The 19,479-nt window shown below is 43.8% G+C and overlaps 1 protein-coding gene across 5 annotated transcripts in view; it reads left to right on the top strand.

Annotated features, from left to right (window-relative positions):
• The window catches only part of PLXNA4 (plexin A4), a 586,108-nt gene that overhangs the window by 188,223 nt on the left and 378,406 nt on the right, over positions 1-19,479 (top strand). Inside the window, exon 1 of one of the 5 annotated variants that reach the window (XM_042972647.1) lies at positions 9,318-9,394. The exons of the other annotated variants lie outside the window; for them this stretch is intronic. The gene's annotated coding sequence lies outside the window, so the exon portion shown is untranslated. Of the gene's footprint in view, positions 1-9,317; positions 9,395-19,479 lie in introns of those variants that run through there. 5 annotated transcript variants of the gene reach the window in all.

Here is a 19,479-nt window from a genome sequence, read left to right as displayed (position 1 = left end):
AGTTTTGAAGTCCAACTTTGAGCCATCGGAGCAGCTGAGAGAAATCTCTGTCCCTGAGGTATAATTAATGTTATGCCATATTGTAAGTCAGTCACCTGGCAGAAGCATTAGAACGCTTTCTGGAAGAATGTAGTAACATTATCTTAGTCATCAGATTATTCCCACAAACAAATCTTTGAATACAATGTCAAAGCACACGAGCAAACAACTAAACATGAATAAGAACCAAAAATAGACCTGCAAGTTTTTTGGATACTGCAGGGATCAGGCACTGGCTTTAAAATAACTATGCTCACCATTTTCAGGTAGAAATAAGACAAGATTACAAAACCCGGCAGCAAACTAGAAACTATAAACATGACATAGCAGATTTGAAATGTGGACCAAAAAGAAATTCTAGAACTTAAAATATAGCAACTGAAATTAAGAACTCACTGGAGGTATTTTGCAAGAATTTATACACAGCTGAAGAGATAATTAATGAAGTGGGGGACAGGGCAAAACAATCCATGTGAAACGAAGGATAAAAAATACAAAAAAGGGGGTAAGAGACATAGAGGATATCATGAGAAGGTCTTTACCTATTTAATTGGATTTCTACAAAGAAGGAGAGAGAATGGGGAAGAAATATTATTTGAGGAAGTAATGGCCGTGAATTTTCTAAAACTGAAGAAAAATATCAATACACAGATTCAAGGAGGCCTACAAACTCTAAGCAGGATAGATAAAAAGAAATCTACATCCAGACATGTTGTAATACAAATGCAGAAAGTCAAGCAAGTCCCCAATTTCTTTGCATCTGTACCTTCGTGTATACACATTCCCTACTTCTTCAGCTTCACCTGAATAGATGTTACCTATCATCTATCACGCTTTATCCAATAATCTTCCTGTTTTTACTTTCAACCAGATTTATGATTAAAATTATCAATAATAATTTAATGTCAACAATATTAATCTTACTTTTTGGACTCCTGCTACCATTATGGAACTCGTATTTGGTTCTGGCCATTGTTCTTGGCATTCATCATACATGATTTCATTTCATCCTCATAAAACTCAGCAGGAGTTTTTACACAAGAAAAAAAAAAAACTGAGGCCACCTGCCTCTCCCATGAACTTAAATAGGAGCATTTTACCTATTTTGTGCCATTTATACCATTTTTTCTTGAACTACTGTATTTTGTATACAAAGCCCATCTCATCTAGAAGATGAACTTCATTTTCCTTTTGTGTCTCCTGCTGTGCCTAGGACCTTAGCTTTGCACGTGCATAGGAGGTGTCCCTTCATTTGTTGAGTAAGTCTTGCACGTGACATGTCCCTGAGCTGCCTTAAATGCCTGTGGATCTGTTAAAAGTCTGAGCAGACACACCAACGGAAGTTGTGAGCCTGTCCCCACACCTTATCATTTCTGCCTGCCTCAGCGGCTCCCATTCACACGTTAAATTGAAAGCAGCGACCGATGCTCTATTTAAAGTGTCCTCGAAAATGGTACTCAAGTGTGGAACACAGCTATTTCACTGACGTGGGCAAGGTATTTATGGAGAGGTTGTTTTTCCTTTGGATAGGGGGGTTTGGAACCAGGAGCCATTATATGACACCTGTGTGGATGTCAAAAGGAAAACAATGAAAAAAAAAACCCCAAAATCTCCTCTACCAGTTACCTCCATCTCTATCAAGACATAATCTCCCCGGTTATTTTCTACATCAAGCCATGTCTCTTCCATCAGCATCCAAAGATCACAGAGTATGACCTCGGGGCAGCAAAGTCGAAGCAGGAATTGTCCAGAGCAGAGAAAATAATCACAGTGGTCGCCATTAGCATTCCAGCAACAGCTCTCTCTGGATTTGTTCTCTACCTCAGCTTGACAGCTTAATGGTTTGCGGAGAAGGAATATTTTAGCACAGCCAGTCTCTACCTGTTGTGGGGAGGGGGTACCTGGTGAAAGTACTAGGTGAAATCTCTAGAGGAAGGGGGCTGCTATGGGAAAAGAGGTGTTAAGTTAGGGGAAATGGCCAATTTCATCATAGCTGCATGCCATCCCTGCCTCCAGCAAACCCATGATTTGAGTGTGCTTCCATGTCCCGTGGCTAATCTCTCCCTCCCCAGCTCTCTGTCTGGGCACCTTTTCACTTGGGCATCCTTCCAAATAAATCTTTATTGATTTTACTGATTAAATCCACTGCTTGCATTTTTGACAGCCAGGATTTTTTACTTTCTGAACAGCACCTCCCTCACCTGCCCTTAGCAACAAATAATGAATAGCACAAAGTTTTTAAGGCAAGTTCACACTTCTCCTTCTACTGTCTGGACCCAATGCCCATTTCCTGGAAGAGCTTTTGGAGAATATGGGGGAATCCCTAATACCAAAGTGCTGGAAAATGTTTGCCTGGGTCATGGAGGTGCAGACCTAGTGTAGGTTTGTTAGGGAGTGGTTGAAGCTACAGGCTTTAGGCAATTGCATTTGAAGGTGAGGACAGAATGTCTAGACTAATAACTAGCCCTCAAAATATCTAAAGTAGGAGTTCCGGGGACTCCGGCAACAAATATGTCCCATGAAACTTCTGGTACTTCAATGCAATTGCTGTGATTTGACTGATGGGCTCTCCAGGCAGCCTCTGACATGGTATCCTACTGGATATCTCTGTGCCTCTGGGGCAGTGTTTTTCAATGACATTTTGGGCAGGACAGTTCTTCCGTATGAGGACCATCTTGCACAATGCAAGATGAGCATCCATGACCCTCTGGGTGTTGAACACCAGGAGCACTCAATCAAAAAAAAAAAAAAAAAAAGGCTCTAGACAGTTCTAGATCCCCGTGGGAAGAAACTGCCCAGATGAGAGCTTCTGCAGGTCTGAGAAGAAGTTTATGGTTGATACCTGTACTTCTTCCTGAGGAGGGGCACTGTTGAGATATCTTTGACAGCTGAGTGGCCTTGGACAAGTCACTTCACGAGCTCTCTCAGCCTTCAAGGTTCTTACGCGTTGAATGGTGATAGTAGTAGAACCCATCCCTGAGGTTTGGTAGGAGGATTGATATTAGTGAAACTTCATGAGTGTATACAATGTCCTAGGCAATTTGCTAAGCACATTGTATGTTTGATCTCATCCTTATCTTTGCAGCCAACCACCCAATGAAGTAGGATCCATTATTATTCCCATTTTACAGATGATGAAACTGTTTTTAGCCCCATCTCATGGATGCAAAGACTCGAGGTTATGCAGGTAGTTGAACTATAACTTTGGTCAGTTGTTCTCAAACTTCAGCATGTTTCAGAATCTCCTGGAGGGCTTGTTAGAAACCACACATTGCTGAGATCCACTTCCAGAGTTTCTGTTTCAGTAATTATGGGACAGGCCTGAGGATTTGCATTTCTATAAGTTCCTGGGAGCTCTGGTGCTACAATTCTGGGGACCTCATGTTGAGAGCCACTGACCTAAGTCTTCCAATTTATAACTCCTAATGATCTGCAGTGTGTTATAAGTTGTAAGTAGGCAGGTGGAAAGTATGTCCCCTTCCTCCATGCACACACAGTGCACATCAAGGGATTTTTGTATGTCCTGTGTGGCCTTGGACAGTGCTCAGTCCCTGGGGCAGGGGACAGAGTATTACTTGGATTCTACCTTCGCTGTCAATCTGTGGAGGTTTCATGTGTCCCTTAGCCCTGGATGAAGAGGCAGGTCCTAAGTAGGCAATAATGATGTCCTTGAGCCTTGTAGAATGGAGAGAGAAGGGCAGAATGGGTGACAGGGTGGCAGCCGCCACAGGGAGACAGACAGGGGCAAGGAGCTTGGGAAGTGCTGTAAGATGTGAATTATAATAGGTTCAGAGACCTGTACACAGAAAATGTGAATTTTTTTTATTGTGCCTGTGTTTTCTGTGACTATCAGATTTTTATTCTCATCTGACAATGTCAACTTGTGCAAAGAGGAAATAAGGAAAGAGATTTTTCTTTCCTCCATACTTGGGCCAGGGTGTTGGGTGGGGGGAGCAATGGCTGTCTGTGGTTGGTCATGGTAGTAACAAAGTGTGAGAATCCCAAAGAGAGGTAGACATGGGGTGGGGCAGCCACCAACAGGATCCAGGCTTGCTTGGTCCAGCTGCCCTCCCCATCTGGAGAGCATTCCAATAACAGTATTGTAACCACCACCCTGTTTATTGATTGATTACTTTGTGCCAGGGCTTATGCTGAGCACTTTAAAATAGTTGTGGGGATGAATCCTATTTCCAACGCCATTTTCTAGATAAAGAAAGTAATTTTGGAGATTCAGAAATTTGCTCAGGTTCATGCTGTGAGCAGTGACAGAGTAAGACCTGGAGCCCAGGGCTGCCTGGAGTAAAGCCCATCCCCTTAACCACTTTGCACCAATGCTCAGTTCCAATGTTGGCTCTTGGGTTGTCAGAATTTGGAAAGACTCTTCCCTCACTGCACAGAGACCATAGTTCCACTCTCCCTGCCCGGAAGGAGGTACCCCCTAAGACTTATGGAGCTGCTCATGTCCCAGGCGTCAGACCAGCCTCTGCCTACGACCCTGCCCATGAACATGAGTTGGTCAGACAACCTCACAGAGTCTGCGTGTCGCCTCTTTGTGAGCACCAAGACCCCTCTCCTCTCCTGTGGGATTGCCGTGTGGATGGCCAAGTCCAGGCTCCTGGGAGTAGGTGGTAGTGGTGTCCTCCACCACAGGGGCTGTCACAAGGAGCCTTGGCTCTAGCTGCCACCCCTGGTGTTTGTGAGCCTGTCCACGTGCCTCCTCTTCTGCGTAGGTGGCCGCACTGGGAGTGCTGAGGAAGGGGAAAGTAGGGGATGGGGCTGTCTTGATGTCTTTTCTAGGAGGAATTGAAATGCAAGCAGGTCCAGGGTCAGAGCAGGATCAGTGATGCTCAGCATGCTGTAGGGGAGTTGCTGTGTGCTAGGGATTTTCCCCTCTGCTGGTTTGAGAAATGATCCAGGGCTAGGTGTCCAGGCCCAGCATGTGGGTCATGGTGGCCCCCACTGCCCATGCACTTCCCTGTGAAATTGACAGCTGAAGCTCCTGGCTTGAAGGGCTTGATCCAGATAATGACCCCATTTTTAAACTTTTTTAAATTTATTATTTATTATTACTTTTTTAAAATTTCATTTCTATTCTTACCAGAGGTTTCCTGCCATTGTGGATTTGACACCTCACTCTCGGAGGGATTTTGGCTTCTGTTTCTCTCTTCCTTTCTGTGCCCCCTCCTCCCCATCCCTCTTTCCTGTGCAGCACTAGCTGTAGATGGTGCTGGGTGAAGGGCCCTGCCCTCTGTGGAGGCACATGACCCTCGGTCCTGGGATACCCTGAAGTCCTGTCTCAGGATGTCTGTCCCAAGCTGGGAAATCCCAGCGAAAGCCCTTTAAACAGGTTTTAACTTTTTTTGGAATAGTACTTTGGATGCTGAAAATGATCTCATCCAGGCAGTGAGTAGACCTAGAAGATTAAGACCCCTTCCCAAAAGGCTGGCTTTATTACTTTTGGCTACAAAAGAACCACAGAAGTCTCATCACTAGATCAATAATGACCATAAAAGCGCTCAGGTGTTGAGTTGTGAGGAGGTGATTCATGCTGCTAAGTGCTTCTGTAGGCATCACCTGGTCCAACTTCCTGCCCCACATGGGACTCTATGCATAACATCGCTGCCAGACGGATGCTTGACCTTGGACTGGGCAGCCTCTCCCACAGCTGGGCTGGCCCCATGGACTCAGGCAGGATGGGAATCTCTGCCCTATGATCTCCACTCACAGGCCCTATTTCTGCCCTTTGGAGTGCTCTAGAAAGGTCACTCTCTCCTTCAGGTGGCAGCCCCCAAGTTTAGTTTAGACATCTCGTCCCTTCAAGATGACCTGGCCCTCCATAGTTGCTTCTTTTCATCTTTTTAATCAGCTTGATGCCTCTGCAGGTAAGGCCAAGGTGGTAGCCTTCCTTGGCAGAAAGCAGAGTCTGAGACACAGAGCGGAGACTCAGTAGTTCATTCTCAAAAGATATGTTTTTCTTCTGAAATACCCCTCTCATGAATATCTCTTTTCCCCCTAACTTCTTGGAAGTAGGACTTTCGACTAGGCCAAGCCAGCCGTCTGTATAAGGCTGCTTCTCCACATTTTGGGTAATGGTCTAGGAGTCCTGGCTGGAAGAGGCAGCTCCTTGCGCTGGCTCTGAGATTACAGCCCCCAGCCTCTCTCAGCAGCTGCCTCCTGCTGGGGTCCTCTGGGCTGATTTGCCCAAGGACTGGATGCCTAATTAGTCTCCAGGCATCTGCAGCCTCAGCGGAGCAGGCTATATTGGGCAGGCCTACTCGGAGCCATAGGCTGCCTGTGCCAGGTGGGGGCCCCACAGGGGCTGTGGGAGGCCTTGTCCGGGAGCCTTCTCCATCTTTCTTCAGCTCTATTCACGTCCTGGGCCATTTGCTGAGCCCTGGACATGGCAGTGGGGTGTGTGCCGCAGCAAAGGTGGGGGCAGGGAGGGTAGTTTAGTCTCTCCCTTCTGAGATCTGCAGCTTCTCCCCAGGCCTGGAGCAAGAGTCAGGATTGGGATAAAACGATAAGGATTAGTCTCTCATAGGGAACAAAAGGAGGAGACACTGAGCTTACCGGAGAGAGCAATATAACATGAGAAGGACTGCGGCAATGATGGCTAACACTGATAGAACAGCTATTTGTGCCCAGCACTGTTGGAAGCATTTACACCTATTAACTCACTTAATCCTCACAAAAGCCCCATGGGATATGTGCTATTTAACTCCATTTTATACACAGGGAGCCTGGGGTTCAGAGAGTAACTTGTCTAAGGTCATAATACAGATGCATGCTTTTCTCCAAATTCGGCACTCCCAATCTCAATGAGGAGCAGAAGAGAGGTGGGGAGCAAAGGTTCTGACCCTGGGATAGAGTCTGGGCTCTGGCCCTGAAAATTGCCTACCCTCTGTGAACTCCAGTTTCCTCCTCTGTCAAAGGGTAGTAGTAAGAGCTCCCTTGTGGTGTTGTGGTGAGGGGTGGTGGTGTAGTAAGATGATGGGGTCAAGTGTACAACCCAGTGCCGGGCATGTGGCAAGGTCTCAGTAATCTGAGAAGGGGAGGAGCCTCGATTCTCAATCACAGAGAAAATATCCTGATGGTGGGGCCTGTGGAGAGGGTCTTGGTCAAGGAATAAAGTAGAGTCTGGGAATGAAGAGACCTGGGCGCTCATTCTCTATGGTATATTTTCCTCTTGACTCCCTTGGGTGAATTGGTGGGACAGTGGGTCGTGGCCTACAGGGTGGCTGCCACGGAGGCAAATGAGATGAATAAAGTGCTTGGATAGGAAGAAACCCCTTCCCCTTCCCTCTGGGGCCCCAAGTCTGCAGCTGACGTGAGGTAGGGGGTAGGAGGAATGGTGAGTCCCATTAGATGGGCTCAGCCACAAGCGCCTTTACTAGAAGCTGTATCTTGAGATTCCTTGAGATGCCACTTCTTATTCTCCTAGCCAGACCACCGTCCCTCCCCTGCACAGTGAGCCCAGCGCAGCCCTTGAAAAAGAGAGGCAATGGGTATAGTCTGCCATGCTGTTGGTATGCATTGCCATCCATTGGGCAATATCTCAAAGTAAATCAGTGCTTAAGAGAAGGTTCATTATTAATGATGGTGACAATAATAAATCAAGATATGAAAACAGTCTTCCTAATAATTTTGTTTTGGAGAAGAAAGTGATGAGTTGGTGTGGTTGGTTAGTTGGTCCTGTAGCTTCTAACGTAGATGATGAAGAGTTTGTGCTGGCAGGATCACCTCTTCATTTTCATATTGACCACTGGTTCCTGCATTATCTGTATTATTTTCTATCCATACTCTCCTTATAGGTATCCTTTTTCAGTTTATTTATTTATTTATTTTTAAGACAGACGGCATGAGCAGGGGAGGGGCAGAGAGAGAGGAAGGGAGAGAAAGACCCAAGCAGGCTCCACGCTGCCAACTGTGGAACCCAATGCGGAGCTTGAACCCATGAACCAAGAGACCATGACCTGAGCTGAAACCAAGAGTCAATTGCCCAACCAACTGAGCCACCTAGGAGCCCCTATACCTTAAAAGACAGGTATCTTTTAAGGTCACTTACTAATTTTTAAACACACTGGATTATTAAAGTGAAATAATGCAATAAATAATAAATCCCCTTGGTTGGCACAGATATGCAATAATACCTTGCAAATGCTGATGGGAAGCTAAGGTATGAGGGGACCACGTCAGCCTTTCAGCATCATGAGAACCCTTTGCTGCCCTCAGGACACCGCTGTGCCCTGTCGGACATAGGCCTGTCAACAGAGCAACCTGTGGGCAGGCCAGTTCTATATATAGGATATTAGTAGAGCTGTTTTCTTTTTGTTATATATATATATATATATATATATATATATATATATATATATGTATGTATGTTTTTCTAGTATTTTCTTCCCATATCTCCTGAGATTGGAGACCACAAAGTAAAAGACCTTCTGTGCCAGCCAACCCAGTATCTGTCCACTCGCTCTAAGTCCTAGCTGTTCTTACTCTGGAGACTCTATCCTCCTCCCTTTGCTCTCTCCATGTCCCCTTCCCCCACTGCTGTATCTCCACACACTTGCACACTTGTGTGTGTCTCCATGAGTTCCTAGTAGCCAGGTTTTGTCTGTGCACTAGGTGTAAATGTGTGGACACTAGGGTAGGGAAGTCTGAGACAGGAGGATCCCCAGGCCATGCTTCTTTCTCCTGGAAGATGAGATGCTCCTCCTTCACTGAGACTCCTATAGCAAGGAGTGAGTCCAATGATAGAAAGAGTTAGGAAGACAGGTGGCCCTATAGCAAGTTAGTTGGAGACCCTGGATAGGATCAGGGAAGAACTGGAATTGCTGGGGGATCTTACTGGGTATCCCTGTTATAGCCAAGAAGCAGAGAGAAGAAGTATTATATCCTTTCTTCATCTATGCTGATCCATTTTCCATTTCTGTATGAGCTCCTTCTTCCCACTCCTCTTTACCCCTACACGCACGCATCAAGCTGTGGCTTCCTCTTTACTGGCTTTCTCTTGGGGAGCTTGGGGAGCTCAGTTGGTTGGTGGCTGACTTTGGCTTAGGTAATGATCTCACGGTTCATGAGTTCAAGCCCTGTGTCAGGATCTGTGCTGACAGCTCGGAGCCTGGAACCTGCTTCAGATTCTGTGTCTCCCTCTCTGTCTGCCCCTCCCCTGCTTGTGCTCTGTCTCTCTGTCTCTCAAGAATAAATAAACGTTAAAAAAATTTATTGGCCTTTTCTTCTAAATAGTGTTAGCCCTGGGAGTCATCACAGAGTGGCCATTTTGTTTCCCAGCCTCCCTTCAACCTTCTCCTCTCCTATCAAAGGAATGTCTCCAGTCTCAATGCATTGCCTGGTGAGTTGCCAAAACAACAAACAAACAAACAAACAAACACTCTTCTCTTTGGAACAACTCCATAGGGGTCTAGTTCTGTAGGCCATGGGCTCAAACCAGACTTCTGGGCCCCCAAGATGAGGACGTGTCCAAGGAGATGGGTTGGTATAGGGTGATGGCACTGAGGCACGCGGGAGCAGAGGAAAGGCGAGAAGATGAGGGCAGGTGAGGAAGGGAGCGCAGAGCCTGCTGGGCCTGCACCCTGTGTGTGGGAGAAGCCCGAGGACTCCACTGAGTCAGAACTCCCCAACGTGGGTAGGCAGCTGCAGCCTCACAGACAAGCAGAGCAAAAGGAGAGCAGAGGCCCACAAGCATCAAATGAGAGAAAAATGGTTTTCTTGTGGAGCCAAGGTTTTTTGTTTTAAGTATGCACAAGGGACTCCTGATGTGGAAGGGAATCTTTGAATTATTGGAAAATGCTTTGGGGATGGAAAACTGGGCTGAGGCTGGTGTCTGTGGATTTGGGGGAACTCTTTGAACAGGGGGTATCTGGAGACCCTTCTCCAAAGTTCAGCGGCTGGTTCACAGGACAACTTAAATCTTTTCATGTTGGAGGCCTTGCACCCATCCAATTCCTGAACTAACACCCTACTCAAGGATTTGGCTAACTTTGATGGGGACTTAGAGCAGTATGAGGGATGCTGTAGGGTCTGTTTAGGGTCATATGAGACTGATCGTTTCTTCTTCCAAGTCCTATTGGGCACTTACGCTGTGCAGAGTACTGTGCACTGAACTATAAATAAGGAGCATATTTTCAAGTCAGGAGGGTTTATTTAGCATCAAAGTGAATACAGATGTAAACATTATGGCAAATGCAAAGTAGAAAGTGATCCGCTCTGACATTTGCACACATTGTTTTGGAAAGTTAGGGAAGGAGAGAGATTCCTTTGGCTTGGAGGTTAGGAGGGGTTTGTGATGGTGGTTACAATGGATTTCCTCATCTATTCCTCACCACCACCTAGAAGGCAGGTCCTATTGTCATTCCCATTTTATAGTTGAGCAAACTGAAGCCTAAAGGGAAGAGGTCATTTGTCCAAGGTCAAATTTTCAAGTGTAGAGATAGGGAAGCAAGAAGGAGAAGGGAATCTCAAGCAAATGGAACAACTAGGTGAAGCCATGAAAGCAGGAAAGCACAGGACATGTATGGGCAGTGAAGAGTAGTTCTATTTGAGTGGAAATGATGAAAGCTAGGTGGAGGAGGTCTTTGAGTATAAGGCTAAGTCTGTCCTCCATTCTGTAGGCAATAGTGGGAGAGTGTCATGATCAGATCAGACAAGTGGTTTGGAAAGAGGAGAATCAGAGATGTATAAAGCATTAAGTGGTGACTGTAACAGAACATGTAGGAAGTAATGCACTGTGCCCAGAGGACATTATAAAGAACTATTATCTTGGACAATGCAGGGGAGAAAATTTCTCTTCATTTTGGTAAGAGGCAGCTGATTTCGTAGGAATGATGAAAAGTAGTTCATATTCCAATTCCTTCCAACTCCATCTACCCATTTATACATATTCTCCTAACCACTAAACTAGAGCCTACTCATTACTGCTCCACCCTTTTTCTTTCTGCTTACTGGATTTCTTTACAGAAATGCAGTCACTCTAACACCAGTTCGTTGGAATGAATTAAACATCCTTTTTTAAAAATGTTTATTTATTTTTTGAGAGAGAGACAGAGTGTGAGTGGGTGAGGGGCAGAGAGAGAGAGGGAGACACAGAATCTGAAATAGGCTCCAGGCACTGAACTGTCAGCACAGAGCCCAGTGTGGTGCTCGAACTCACGCACCGCAAGATCATGACCTGAGCCCAGGCTGATGGGCTCTGCAAGATCATAGTTTAATCAACTGAGCCACCCAGGCACTCCTAAACATATTTTTTTTTAAGTTTGTTTGTTTGTTTGTTTATTGAGAGAGCAATCACGAGTGGGAGAGGGACAGAGAGAGAGAGGAGAGAAAGAATCCCAAGCAGGTTCCACATTGTCAGCATGGAGCCCCATGTGGGGCTCGATCCCATGAACCATGAGATCATGACCTGAGTAGAAACCAAGAGTCGAACACTTAACCAAATGAGTCACCCAGGTGCCTCTGAATTAAACATCTTTATGTCTTCAGACATTTATTGGCTTTGAGCCACCCAGGTACCCCTGAATTAAACATCTCTTATGGCTTTAGACATTTGTTGGCCTTGAAGGAGGCGGTATGTGAGTGCAAAGTTGGAATATGGAAGCATCTAGATCACTGGGGTACAGGTATTGTACTGTAGTGAAGAGCACTGAACTCAGTTCTACATAGAGATGACAACTCCTTTGGTGGTGCTAGGATGTGTGATCTTGGATTTTGAGCTCTATACCTGCAAGATGGGGATAAGAATACCTATACTAGTGATGGACATTTGGGCTCTTTCCATACTTTGGCTATTGTTGATAGTGCTGCTATAAATATGGGGGTGCATGTGTCGCTTCGAAACAGCACAACTGTATCCCATGGATAAATGCCTAGTAGTGCAATTTCTGGGTCGTAGGGTAGTTCTATTTTTAGTTTTTTGAGGAACGTCCATACTATTTTCCAGAGTGGCTGCACCAGCTTGCATTCCCACCAACAATGCAAAAGAGATCCTCTTTCTCCTTGCCAACATCTGTTGTCGCCTGAGTTGTTCATGTTAGCCATTCTGACAGGTGTAAGGTGATATCTCATTGTGGTTTTGATTTGTATTTCCCTGATGATGGGTGATGTTGAGCATTTTTTCATGTGTCGGTTGGGCATCTGGATGTCTTCTTTGGAGAAGTGTCTATTCATGTCTTTTGCCTGTTTCTTCACTGGATTATGGATGAATGGATAAAAAAGATGTGGTATATATATATACAATGGAGTATTACTCAGCAATCAAAAAGAATGAAATCTTGACATTTGCATCTACGTGGATAGAACTGGAGGGTATTCTGCTAAGTGAAATTAGTCATAGAAAGACAAAAATCATATGACTTCACTCATATGAGGACTTTAAGAGACAAAACAGATGAACATAAGGGAAGGGAAACAAAAATAATATAAAAACAGGGAGGGGGACAAAACAGAAGAGACTCACAAATATGGAGAACAAACTGAGGATTGCTGGAGGGGGTGTGGGAGGGGGGATGGGCTAAATGGGTAAGGGGCACTAAGGAATCTACTCCTGAAATCATTGTTGCACTATTTGCTAACTAATTTGGATGTAAATTTAAAAAAATAAAAAATAAAACAAGTTAAAAAAAATACCTATGCTAGTGAGAAGAATGAGATGGTGGTAAGATAAATGAATGTGTATGTCAGTAGTGCTCCCAAGTGTGGTCAGGCCAGCATCATCAGTGTCACCTGAGAACTTGTTAGAAATGAAAGTGACCAAGTCATGCTCTAGAACCACTGAGCCAGAAACTCAGGGTGGGCTTTCCAGGTGCTTCAGTGCTGCATGGTCAAGTTTGGGACCCAGCATTCAGGCTCATATGTGAACTCTACCTTGGTCTGTAACAGGAGTTCTCAAACCTGATTTTTCTCACAAGCACCTGGAGGCTTTGTTTAAACACAGGTCCCTTAGGTCTGGTGTGGGGCCTGAGAATTTGCATTCTAGAAGTTTCCTAGGTGAAAACCCCTGCTCTGTTACATGCCGACTTCACGGGCTTTGAACATAAATCTGGCTGTAACTCAGTTTCCTCACCTGTAAAATAAGGATCATAATAGTTTCTACCTAATAGGCTGTTATGAAAAATAAATGAGGTAATTCATATAGAGTGCTTAGCCATTGTACCTCCCTAAACATTCTCCTCATTATTAATGAATTTGTACATGCTTTACAGACAGAGAGGATCATTGTGAAAGGTGGATCAGAGGACTACAGTGGGTCTACTTAAAAATTTCTTTGTTGTAGTAAAATATATAAAACCTAAAATTTGCCATTTTAAGCGTACAATTCAGTGGTATTAATTACATTCACAGTGTTGTGCAACCATCACCATCATTCATCGCCAGAACTTTGTCATCTTCCCAAACTGAAACTCTACCCATTAAGCAATAACTGGCCCCTTCTCCCTCCTACCAGCCCCTGGTAACTGCCTAATCTACCTTCTGTTTCTCTGAATTTGCATATTCTAGATATTTCACAGGAGTGGAATCATAGAACATTTGCCTTTGATGTCTGGCTTCCTTCACTTAGCCTAATATTTTGAGGTTCATTCATATTGTAGCATGTATCAAAACTTTCGTTTTTTAAATCAGTGAGTCGTATTCCATTGTATTGATACACCACATTTTGTTCATCCATTCATCTGTTAATGGATACTTGGGTTGTTTTCACCCATTGGCTCTTGACCACTGGCTAAATGAACATTGGTATACACATATGTGTTTAAGTCCCTGTTTTCAATTCTTTTGGGTATATACCTAGGAGTGTAATTTCCAGATTGTATGGTAATTCTATTTTTAGCTTTTTGAGGAACCACTGAACTGTTTTCCACAGCAACTGCACCATTTTACATTTTCACCAGCAATATTCAGGGGTTCCAGTTTCTCCACATCCTTGAAATCATTTGTTATTTTTCATTTAACTATAGCCATCATGGTAAACATGAAGTGGTATCTCATTGTAGTTTTGATTTGCATTTCCATAATGACATCTTGTCGTGTGCTTATTGGTCATTTGTCATTGGTCATCTTCTTCAGAGAAATGTCATTGACCATTGGTCATTGGTCATCTCCTTTGGAGAAATGTCTCATCAAGTCATTTGCCCAATTTTATATTGGGTTCTTTGTTTTTTTGTTGTTGGATTGCAGGACTTCTTTCTGTGTATTCTAGATACTAGACCCGTACTAGATGTGTGATTTGCAAATATTTTATTCCATTCTATAGGTTGTGTTTTTTAGTCTGTTTTTTAAAATACAGGTTCATTGAGATATAATTGATATGCCATACATTACATCTTTAAAGTGTATAATTTAATGAGGTTTGACATATGGAAACAGCTGTGAGATCATCGCCACAATCAAGATAATGAACAAACCTATCACCCCCCAAATTTCCTCATAACCCTTTGTAATTCCTCCTTCCTGCCCTTCCTCTATATGCCTGTTAATAATAATGCTCTAAATACCCTGAAGTTGACACTGAAGTATGATGGGAAGATACCTAATCTGGGACTCCGGAGACCAGACTCCTGGTGCTCTTGCTCTGTTGTTGGTGGATGCAGATTTTCAAACAGCCTGTCCACTTCCCTGGGCTTGCTATCTGACCTGCACATGACAGGATCCTGCTATCAGTGGTTCTCATCCACCCTGGCTGCATATTAGAATAATCACTTGGGAGACAAATAACCATTGCTTTTTTTTTTTTAAAGCAATGTTTTAATCATTATTTTATAGTTAATTTTTAAAAATTACTGATTTTTGAAAAATACTGATGTCTATCCCCCATCTTTTGAGTGAGAGTTTTTGGGGGTGGGATCTTGGTGTCTATGCTTTTTTTTCCCCCAGTTTATTTATTTCTTTTGAGAGTGTGTGTGTGTGTGTGTGCAAGCAGGGTGGGGCAGAGAGAGAGAGAGAGAGGAGAGAGAGAGAATCCCAAGTAGGCTCCATGCTGTAAGTGGGAGCCCAGCGTGGGGCTCAGATCCCTCGACTGTGAGATCATGACCTGAGCACAAATCAAGAGTCATACATTTAACTGACTGAGCCACCCAGCTCCCCCTCTGTACTTTTTAAAAACCTCCCCCAGTGATTCTGATGTACAATAAGTTGAGATGATTTTCTTCTTATTCAAAATTCCATGGTTTGTATATCACTTTGTATTTTTCATATTGATTTCCTTTCATGCTCCCCAAAACACCATAAGGTAGGTAAGCAAGATATGGCATTTTTAGAGACAAGGACACATATCTAGACAGTGGGTAATGGACTCGAGTAGAAAGATGTAAGGTAAAGACTGCAAGATAGCACGTGTTTTCTGTTATTCCCCTCGATTGCTGTTAAATGAGATTATACCAGCATGCAAGTGTTTGACTTTGCCATTGTATCCAGAGATGACCAGATTCTCAGGACTAAATCTCTTTAATTCCTTAGGACATTGATATTTAAGGTAAAATGTCACCTTATTCTTTGCAATCGAGTCTGTTTTTATTTGGTTGATGAAAGAATGGTGATTGCTCTCCTAGACACCCTTCATGGCCTTCACAGTAGCAAGGTATCCAGAGAACACACCTGTAACCTGAAGGTGTACTGGGTGAGTCAGTGAGATGTGTTCAGATGCTTTCAGCTGTTGGTACTTTCTTCTCTGCTCAGCCATGGTGGGCATATCGGCAATGTCTCCCCTCTTTGTCAGGAGAAGTCTGCAACAGTTGACGTCACTGTGAGTGGTGGGCAAGTAAGGACAAGGGGTGCTCTCCTTAACATGCAGTCCCCAGCAGGCTTCTGGTCCAGTGGCCAGGTTTGAGTCTTGTGAATGGTCAGAAATGTATTACTGGCAGAAGGGAAGGAGACCATGACGACTGGTTTAATCCAGTCTCGATTAACCACTGGGGCTGGTAATCACTGCCTGATTCTAATCATGACTGACCCCCTTCTGAGGTAGGGCCCCAGGTGGAGGATGAAACCCTGAATAAATTGGGGAATATACCAGTAGGAAAGAATCAGTTGGGTCAGTTGCCTCACTGGGGGAGCATATAATGGGGACCAGGAGGCTGGTGTTTTTGAGAACCATGTCATCTGTTTCTTGGAGAATTTTGATGGCCAGCTGTCATCTCTTCTTGGAGTGCACTTCCTGTGGAGCCACATAGTCATGTCTGGAGGCTATAACAGCTCTCTCTCTCTCTCTCTTTCTCTCTCTCTCTCTCTTTCTGGTTGGTATGAGATTAAAAGCCACAGTTCTTTGCTGTTTTGCTTTGTACTCCAGGCTGACCATCCCGAGTTGGTTAACACCTTCTTTATTCAGACTCTTTAGATTACAGCCTTCTTGAGTTACATTTTTGTCAGAGGAAGAAACTGTCACCTGAGTGGGCTTCAATTCCCTGTTCTTTCAGCAGTGATTTAGGGACAACTTGCCCCTGTAAGGTGGCTTCTGCAGATATCTAGCGCTTTGTGCAGATGTCTTGTTACTAAATTAACTCTCAGAAGGCCACCTTATCTCCTTGTTCCAGGGACTTCTTTCTATAGCCTCTGTGTTCAGACTCCATCAGCTACCTCTCAGCTCTGTTTGAAGATGTTGATTAGGTCAGGTGGGTGCCTGGATGGAGGTTGAATCTGGCACCTGGGCAGTGTGCTGGCAGGCGGCATGGGGAGTCGGTTTGGGCATATACAAACATGACTGTGATGTGGTCGGGTGTCAATTCAGGTGGGAATGCGGGTCATTGGTTGGTTGCTGCATCGATCTTTCCAGGCTGAGCATTCTGCCTCATTGACTTTCACTGCCGACTGACTCTTGTTCATCTGTTCACTTGGAGATTACTTCATTTCTTTTCAGTTCATTTTTCTGTGCCCATTTGACATTCGGCCACATTGTATTACCCTTACTTGCTGTAGGTGCTGATCACCCCTTTCCTAGGACAATCTCTGTGACCTTGGCAAAGGCCTCAGTTTCCTTATCTAGATAACTCCTGCCTAAAGAATCTAGAAGCTGGGGAGGAAACTGGGTATCTGAGAGAGTAACCCCTGAGAGGTGGTGGTAAGACTTGTTTGTTAGGGAACTATGGCCTTGCTCACACTTGGCATGGAGGGAGAACCCCCACTTGAGGAGGGTCACAGAGATCCCATGGCCCCAACTCTTAATTCTGCTGCCAGTGCCTATAGCTCCAGCCATGCTGGCTCCCAAGAATGGGCTGTATCTTCCTTGTAACCTCAGCCCAAGTATGGATTTATAACTGTCCATTAATATCTAATAGCACAGCTGACATAAGGCTGGACATTTTAACAGGACTTTACTAAGGGTCTGGGGGTAATAAAAGGGAAATAAATAGAGTTACTATAACAAGTCAATAGAGTTACTATAACAATAACAAGTTATGGTTTATTTTGCTTCATCAGTAGATGAAACCCCAGTTTAACACCTATTGTGCCGCCACGGAGCACTGTCCATTTTTGACCCTTAGCTAGAGCCAATAGATCCCTTAATGTTTAGGCATAAAGACTGAGGCCCAAAGGATGGGCGTTCCCTCTCCTACCTGCAAAAAATGTGCCGTCAGACCTAGTGACCATCTTACCTGGATGACTTACATCATGAATGTTCACTCTTCATGAGCCTAGACTTACATGACAGATCAGGACAGAAGAGTCATTGTCCCTAAATAAAACAGCAGCCCCACACGGGCACCAGGAACACCTGCATTATAGGCAGTAAAGAAGTGAGGCATCCAGACAAGGTGCTTAGAATTGAACCAGCCCTTTGTGTGGGAGGGTGACAAGGCCTTTGGGTCTGGGAATAAGTTAGGAATGGATGAAGCAGAAAACCATACTTTGTTTGGATAGACTCATTTTATGCTTCTTCCTTTCTCTGTGTTTATTTTGTTTTCCCGTCGATTTCATGTAATCACAGAGAAAATTATGGCCGGCCTCTCTCAGCTGTACTAAGAGGAACCAGGGGGAGAGGGTTGTAACAGGTGTGCAGTGTTCTGCCAGGAGGTTAAAGGGAGGAGTGCAATGTACCCATGGGGCTCTGGTGATGGTGAACACAGTATGTTTGACAGTGGACCTTCAACAGAAAAGGGAAATCAGGGGACAGGGTCTCAATCACTTGTTCTAGCTGCTTCTCCTAACCTAGAGATTTTCTTAGCAGACCTACATCTTGAAAGCATTTTTTCCTTTTTCACTAAGTGAAGCAAATTAACTTAAATTTCTCAATCTACTTGACAGAAGTTTTATAAAGACTAAGTGAGAAAATAGATATAAAAGTGTTTTCAGGCAGAGAAGCCAGCATACCAGCATTTCTCAAAGTATGTACCATGGAACAGTGTTCCTAGGGATAGTAATAGGGGTTAAGCAATAAAGGATTCCTTAGTCAAACACATTTGAGAAATCCTGGTTAACAATCCTACAACAGGTATCTTTATCAAAGGACTTCTTGGGATATATATGTATGTATGTATGTATGTATTTATTTATTTATTTATAATTTTTATTTGTTTTTGAGACAGCAAGCATGGGGGAGGGCCAGAGAGAGATATTTGAAATCCAGAAAACTATTTTTTGAAGGGGGAATCCTTTTTTTTTTTTTTTTAAGTTAAAAACTGTCTTACCGCACATGCTAGAGTGTGGGTGAAACTTGAAGACATTTTACTAAGTGAACTAAGCCAGACACACAAAGACAAGTACTGTATGACTCTCCTTAGATGAGGTCCCTAAAGTAGTCCAATTCATAGAGACAGAAAGCAGAAGGGTGGTTGTCAGGGGCTGCAGGGAGGGAGGCTTGGGAAGTTTGCAACTGATGGGGACAGGGTTTCAGCTGGGGAAGATGAAAAGTTCTGGAGATGGATGGTGGGGATGGTTGCACAATAATGTGAATGTAATTAATGCCACTGAAGTATACACTTAAAATGGTTAAAATAGTAAATTTTATGTAACATACATATTACCGATTTTTTTTTAAAGTTGATATTACAAAAAATCTTGTCCTCAGTCTGAGTTCTTTTTTTATTTTTTGTTTTTTAATTTATTTTTTTTAAATTTACATCCAAGTTAGTTAACATATACTGTAATAGTAATTTCAGGAATAGAATTTAGTGATTCATCATTTACGTATAACACCCAGTGCTCATCCCAACAGGTGTCCTCCTTAATGCCCCTTACCCATTTAGCCTATACCCCCACACAAAACCCCTCCAGCAATCCTTATTCTCTGTATTTAAGAGTCTCTTATGGTTTGTCTCCCTCCCTGTTTTTATATTATTTTTTTTCTTCCCTTCCTTTATGTTCATCTGTTTTGTGTCTTAAATTCCACATATGAGTGAAGTCAGATGATACTTTTCTTTCTCTTATTTCGCTTACATTAATACGCTCTAGTATTGATGCAACATCCATGTTGTTGCAAATGGCAAAATTTCA

The sequence above is a fragment of the Panthera tigris genome, chromosome A2, assembly GCF_018350195.1.
Source record: "Panthera tigris isolate Pti1 chromosome A2, P.tigris_Pti1_mat1.1, whole genome shotgun sequence".
NCBI lineage: Eukaryota > Metazoa > Chordata > Mammalia > Carnivora > Felidae > Panthera > Panthera tigris.
This window is presented reverse-complemented; position numbering and strand designations above follow the sequence as displayed.